The 7,415-nt window shown below is 50.5% G+C and overlaps 1 long non-coding RNA gene across 1 annotated transcript; it reads right to left on the reverse strand.

Moving 5' to 3' along the window:
• Nucleotides 1–6,666, reverse strand: LOC128827959 (uncharacterized). Its single transcript, XR_008443136.1, has 3 exons — nt 6,561–6,666; nt 4,512–4,593; nt 1–33 (listed from the first exon to the last, which is right to left on the reverse strand). It is a non-coding gene; the product is annotated as an uncharacterized LOC128827959 (long non-coding RNA).
• Nucleotides 6,667–7,415: the final 749 nt, after the last annotated feature.

Below are 7,415 nucleotides of genomic sequence, written 5' to 3' on the forward strand. Positions count from 1 at the left end.
CTCTATTTGTCTTAGAGTTCCAGTTGCCATAACCTAGAAAAAGACGAAAAGGCGGTCAAACCCCAAATTATATGGTAAATGTCAGCTGTTCTAGCTACAGCATAAGGAGAATCAATTCTATCTAAGATCTGACCATCAAATGCACCCAAATAAGCCTGACTGTATCACAGTAGATACCCCTAAAAAGAGATCAGAGCTTGACAAACTAATATTACTCTGGAGGAATTCTGCACCACTGAGCATACAGAATTCATGTCCTCCGCAGATAAGGATGGGGAAGCAAAGGGAAGTCACAAGAGCAGTCATGTGCCCCTCCCCAGCAGCACAGGCGTGTGGTATCCGGTGCCTGGAGCAGCCAGAAGAGAGGTAAATCACCGTGGGGAGGGGCCCTCCCATGAGTGTAGTTTAGGGAGGACAGGGGGTATTGCCCCCCATCACCCCCCCCCCCCAAACAGAAGCATGGCATAGAGGGCTGTGTGGGGTCACATTCCACTGCCCATTTCTGCAAATGCAGAGCTGCCTGGATGATGGAGAGTGCCCCTCCCGCTAGCTGACTCCGCCTCCTGGTGCCAGTCATACCCTCTTATATGCGTGCTGGGAGCCATCCTGTTTTCCATACAATGGTGAGTGCCACTGGTGGGTCATGGCAAGGGTGGCAGCAGGGGAGGGGCGGAAGAAAGGGGGACAGGATTGGACAGGGGGAATGGGATGTAGGAGTGAGGGGAAGGGGATAGGAGCAGGGGACAGTGGGAAGAGGAAGGCAATGGAATGGGGAAGAGGCAGTGGAGAAAGGGATAGGATAAGGAAGAGAAGTGGATGGGGGAGGGATCCTGGCGCTGGTGGCAGCAGCAGCTGGGGCTCCCCTATTAAGCAGGCCCATCGAACCCTCACCCCGACAACCCCCACACCTGGACCCCCCAACCAATTGCACCCAGACTCCAACCCCAGCAAGCCCCACTCCCAGACCCGCTCGCTGAATCCCATCTTTCCCCACCTGGATTCCCCTGCAGAGTCCCATTGTCCCTGCATCTGGAACCTCCCTTGTGCATCCAAATCCTCCACTGAGCTTTCTGCACCCAGAGTGCCCCCCACAAAACCCTCTTACCCCACATCTGGATTCCCCTACACTAAGCCCGCCACAGTTGGACCCTGCTGGGCTGAGCCTGCCTGCCCACAACTGGTGCGCCTGGTGCAGAGCTCAAGGGTGTTTCTGCAGCAAGCCTGGCCCTTCTGCTGTATCAGGTACAGCCTCACTGCAGGGTCCCTGTTCCATGGGTGGTCTCCCACCTCTGTGCAGCCAGTGATCTGTGCTCACCACTGCTATGCTGGAGCCTCCACATTTATTTATTAACAAATAAAATTTGCAGAATTTTCAAATGTTGTATGCAGAAATTTTCTTGGCGCAGAATTCCTTAGGAGTACCATATCAACAAGTAGGAAACATGCTCTAGAGAGTATTGTCCTTACTCATCAGTTTCTGTACAATATTATTTTAATTCAAGCTTAAGTTTCTAGCACCTGTGACTGCAAAGATACCCTTCCAACTGGGAACTGGTGAGTTTTGTCTTTCAAGATCTACAGAAAGATGCAGCTTGGAAGAAAGGCTGTTATTTGTCCAAGGCCTAGATCACAGCATCATCTTGGACTGGAAGGGAAGGAATCACTCACTAGCAACTTGCTTTGCATCTAGTCATCCGGTCTTAGGGATGGGATATGCTCTCCACAGCCTGTACCCTCACTAGGGGTTTGTCTACAGTACAAAATTTGTCGCTTACTGATAGGTGCCATCATACCAGTGCAGAACATGGATTAGCTGCAATGGTAACAGTGGCCAAAACAGTCAACACCACTTGATTTTAACCAGAGTTTCTGAACCCCCACTGCAAAATCCCTAATACACAGGAATCTCCCTGCTGGGTTAGGTTCTGCAAGATTCAATAGGTGGGAATCCCCCTATGTGGCCTCCCAAATTCCTATCCAGACCCAGAGTAGGACTACACTGGATCTGCTACAAAGAGTGTCTGTTGCAGAGAAGGAGCAGGACTTGCCACCAAAAAAGTTGTGAGCCAGAAGCTCTTTAAAACTGGCATTATCATCTCCTCTTAGAACCTGGAATACACAAGTTTCCTGACTAGTTTTAGCATTTTCCTACATCAGCAATAGTGCTGCATTTCTAGCCCTGCGAGAGGCTGACTGACATGCTTCTGTTTCATGCTGGTACAGAAAGGTGACTCTTCAAGATTATGCACATCTCAATAAATGCCACACACAAAGTGAGCTTGCCTCTTAAAATTACCATCAAGTCACTGAGAATGTTAGTTAGAAACTGGAGGACTTTGCACTAGATAATACCAGTTTTAAACAGACAACTCCATCCAAGAATGGAGTTACATAGAGATTTTGTAGTCTTAGTTCTTTTAAAGGTAAGGAACAGATATAATGCCTACTTCCAATACAAAGATAGGATTGTTTTGCTTTACCTTTGCTTCTTGTACATGTTTGGGTATGTTTTAAGCCCCTTTATATCAGAGATACAGAAGTTAACACAGAACGTATTAAGCTGTAAGTCATTCCTCTTGTACATGCAAAACATTTATCTAGGATCCTTTACCAAGAATCATTTGACCACAGATCTATGAACAGATAATGGTATCTTATTAACTTTTCTGCTAATCGAATCAGCTGTACAGAGAAACTAAATGACTATAAAAATAATATGCTGTAGGAAAGCGAACAGAAGGGCAAATCAACAACTCAAGTTACAACAGGGCTAAACTCAAGCCTAGATATACCTTAAGTATCAACCAAAGTTATATTTTTGGAAGATGTAACTACCTGTCTAGTAGAACCTGGACATAGGGCCAGGTGCATCCTCCACCCCAACTGCACTCCACTCATTTCATAAGGTCAGGGACATCAAAAAGTAACTGTATTAGATGAAGACTGGTGAATTAAGTGTAAGAAACCCCAGTATTGTTTCATCACACCTCCTACCACACACTTTTGCACACAAGTAATTGCATCATCATACCCTTCCCGCTCTGTCTGTGTTAGTAGCTGGCAATTCCCAAAGTCAACCCACAATTACCAAAATCAACCAATTCCTCATGTCACACCACATTTATCTAGATTCAAAGTCTGCACACAATCTTCCAAGGATGAGCTATTTAGTTTTTTTTTTTTTTTTTAAATATACATTTCATTCTGGGCATTTATTTTCCAAGGGATACTCACCACATAAATGTGTTTTCTAGGTGAACAATGATAAAAATATATGTATACTGAGCCATTACTATGTTCTACCCCTACCCCCCACCTCCTCCTCAAGAAGTAATCCTATAATCCATACAAGCATTAATACAGATCTCAGATTAAAGCTACAAATTCCACAAAAATTAAAACTGAGAAAGCCTCAAGTAATATTTTTGTTCTAGTTTCAAATCTATTAGTAGTCGAACCATTTACTAGATTCTTGTCAAGTGCAGATTAATTAGCTCTTAATATTTGCAACAGCCTACAAGATTGCAGTCAAGGAGTACATCCTGACTACCTGAAGGAGACAACCTTCATCTACCAATATAAAATGCATTCTTGTTTTGAGGAGAGCTACATGCTTCACATCACTTTTACCCTATTTCTACATGAAAGCACAAATATAAGAGACTTTTCCTACAAACTGTATAACAGACAAGCAAAAATTCTATAGTTCCTTCCAATACACACCACATCAAAGCTCTTTACCATACTACTTAAAAGTTAAGAATCCTTATTATCCACTGATGACCCCTCAAACCAACCACTTCTTCTATAATGCCACATCCCAGAATCTTTTGTTCTGTTTCAGCAGGAGTGAGCAGTTTGCTTTTTCAAGTTCTTTCGCATATGGTGGAGAGGCAAGGGCACCCAGAGCCCCAGAGGCAGGGGGACACACACAGAACTCCCAGTTTGAGGGTGGGTTGCAGACACTAAAATAGAGCGGGGTGCGTGGGTGGCATTCAGGGAACTCGTGGGGGAGAAAGAGGGATACAATGAGCTGGAGGTGCATGTTATGAGCTTGACATACAGAAGCAACAAACTCTATAAAAAGAAGAACAGGAGTACTTGTGGCACCTTAGAGACTAACAAATTTATTAGAGCATAAACTTTCGTGGACTACAGCCCACTTCTTCGGATGCACGAAAGTTTATGCTCTAATAAATTTGTTAGTCTCTAAGGTGCCACAAGTACTCCTGTTCTTCTTTTTGCGGATACAGACTAACACGGCTGCTACTCTGAAACAAACTCTATGACCCTCTAGTTATGTTATGAATGACTGAAATCAGTTTTTACAGTCAATGCATGTGAACTCAATCATTTCATATTTAAAAATACATCAAGCAAAAATTGTTCATAACATTTCCCATAAGAAAGTACAACTTTCCCCTATAAGATAGATTCAATAAACCTAATCACTGGAGCAATTTGTATTCAGAAGGTCCTTCAAAACCATAACAAATGGAAACAGTTTTTACCTTAAGCCTTGAGTCTGTAGAAAACGACAGCAGTTCCATAACCCCAAGGTTGAGAATCATTGCTATACATGCACAGCTGCCACTTTGGGGAAGAAAGGGAGCAATCGGTGGCCAGCTATCACAGTGCAGACCCAACATCACTAAGGTTAGTACTTTCCCTGCCTCCCCCCCCACCCACTCCCATTTTATTTAATGCAAAACATGTAACCCAGCACCCAAAGGCAGTTCATTGCCACCACACTGAGGAAGAAAAGAAAAAAAATCTCAAACCTGCAGCAAAAAGCAACAAAGCTACAAATTCTGGGCTCCCAGCCTAATCCCTGAGATTCTGCAAAGGACAGCTTCAACTACACAATCTTGAACTACCCTTTCCTCTGTTTCAACCGAGGGTAGGAGAAGCAGGGACTGATGCCCCCTCTTAGATGCAGAATCCCACATGCCTGGTCATCCCGGGTGGGTATAAATCTCAAATTTCTCTCTCCCGAGCTCATCAGTTGAAAGATGCAGGGGGAAGGGAAGAATCTGTGCCAGCTTTACCCTGCTTATTGCCCCCCCAGCTCATCAGCCAGGGATATTGGTGCCAACTTCTTCTCCTTGCTTATTACATGCCCCCCAAAGCCCACGCAATGGTGTGAGGGGGGAAAGGAGAGAGGATCTCACCATCACAGTCTCCACCCTTATTATACCCCATTCCTTCATGCAATGGTGAGCGTATGCGAGGAAGCAGTGTAAATTTCTTCCACCATTGCCAAGACGATGCAGTGACAGAGAATATTTATCATCAGTGCTGGGTTTCCCCCTCCCTCATCATTTATTACACACATACTCACACTAATGCAATGCTGCATACAGGGGGAAACCACGCCAGCTCCTCCTCTAGTTATTATACCCACTCACCAGAGGCCAATTCAATGTTATGTATAGCAGAACAGTACTGCCAATGCCTCCTCCTGGTTATGAAATCCCCCCAGAGCCTGTGCAATGGTGTGGGTGGTGTGTCTATCCCCCTCCCCTTGTATATCTTCCCATATGCCCAAAACCCATGTAATGCAGGATGGTTGGTGGCGTATGTGGCAGGCTCCAAGCAATTCTGTTGTGTGGTGTGTGCGCATGTGTGTGGAGTCATGAGTGCCAGCTCTCCCCACAGAGTACTACACAATGTGGATGAGGTATGTATGGTAGTGTAGGTCAGTGCCAGACACACAAACCCCAAGCTCCAGAACACACTGTGTGGTGGGGATAATGTGTGTATGGGAAGTAGTAGGCCCCCTGTAATGCTGTGCAGTAGGGGGACGGGGTGAGTGCCCCACACTATATAGTAGGGGGGTGGGGTCAGCACCAACACCCCAGCAGGCTCCATACCAGTCCCCCTGCAGGCCCCATATTATGCCATGCACCAGAGGGTCGGAGCCAGTGCTGATCCCCATGCTGTGCCATGCAGCAGGGGGTCAGGGCCAGTGCCAGCCCTTCTCCACTTTAGTGCCCGTGCCAACCCCCATGCCATGCCATGCAGTAGGGGGGTCAGGGCCAGTGGCACTGAATGCCATGGCATGCAACAGGGGATCGGGATCAGGGCCAGCCCCACCCCAAGGCCCCAGGCCATGTCTGTGGTAGCGTATGGGGGTCGGTGCCAGCGCCAATCCCCTCAGGCCCTGTGCCATGCGGTAGGGGGTCGGGGTCAGTGGCGGCCCCGCAGGTCTCGGACATGTTGGTGCCACGGGCCGGGGTCAGCACCTGCCCGACCCCCACAAGCCCTGGGCTTATGCGGCGGGTGGAAAGTGACGGTCCGGTCCCCATCCACCGTCGCCCCAGCCCCACGGAGGCGGCAGCGCGCAGGAAGGAGCGAGCGACTGGGCCCGCCCTTCGCCCACCTCCAGGCCCGCCCCGGGGCGCCGAGGGGGGGGGAGCTCGGAGCAGGCCCCGCAGGCCGCCGGGAGGGACGGGAGAGGAGGGGAGGGGCAGCGCCGAACCCCCTCACAAACGGGGGCAGCCGCCATCTTGTACCCAGCCGGCCCCCGCCCCGAGCGCCCGGCCCCGGCAGCCGCTCACCTGAGTAGCTCATGACAGCGGCTCCACGTCCCCCTCTCGCCTCACCCCCCGCCCGCGGCTGCCTCCTGCGACAGACGGTAACGGCAGCTGCCCAGCCCCGCCTCCCGACCGCATTGGACGCGCTGCTCCGCCCACCCGCCTGCGAAAGGCGGACATTAACGTCAATCGAAAAGATGTTAACAGCTCATTGGTCAAGATATTTGTCAGCCATTACACGCCACAGCAAGGACGGGCGATTGGGTAAGAGAACTGTCGATCAGGAGGCAGGGTCACGGCGATATCCTGCTCTCTGGTTGGTCAGAAGTAGGCAGGTTAGGTTGGCCTGGGTGTACACGGACGGCAGCTCGGCGGGGGGTTGACGTGCGGACCCTTCTTGGGGCGAGGCCCAAACCCGGGCTGGCCTATGGTGGCTCCGCAGGGACATGGGGCAACGCAGCTGTCAAAGCCTCCGTGCCGGGCTGCGATCGGGGCCCTGTCCCGGGGGCTCGCCCCACCAGGCTGCCCGAGGCCCGAGCCGGGCTCCCGAGCCGTGGGGCGCAGCCGGCTGGAGCCTGGCCGCGCTCAGGGCGGCCCCCGTGGGGGGCGGCGCGGGACACAGCGGAGTTAGCGGAACGTGCACACTGAGGCCTCTGCCCTGGCGCGGGGCTGGGATCCCCCGGGCGGCAGCTGAACCCGCACGAGCGGGGACGGGGGCTGTGCTGGGGAGGCTCGGTGCGGCTCGCTGCCCCTCACACGCGGCTGAGGAGCGTCCCGCGTCCCGGCTACGGCCCCGTCTTCCTCCCCTTAGCCGTCAATGGGCCTTGCTGAGTGGGGGGTTGCTCCAGGCACCGCCTCCCGAGGCTCCCATTGGCCGGG

Source organism: Malaclemys terrapin, chromosome 23 (genome assembly GCF_027887155.1).
Source record: "Malaclemys terrapin pileata isolate rMalTer1 chromosome 23, rMalTer1.hap1, whole genome shotgun sequence".
NCBI classification, from domain to species: Eukaryota; Metazoa; Chordata; order Testudines; family Emydidae; genus Malaclemys; species Malaclemys terrapin.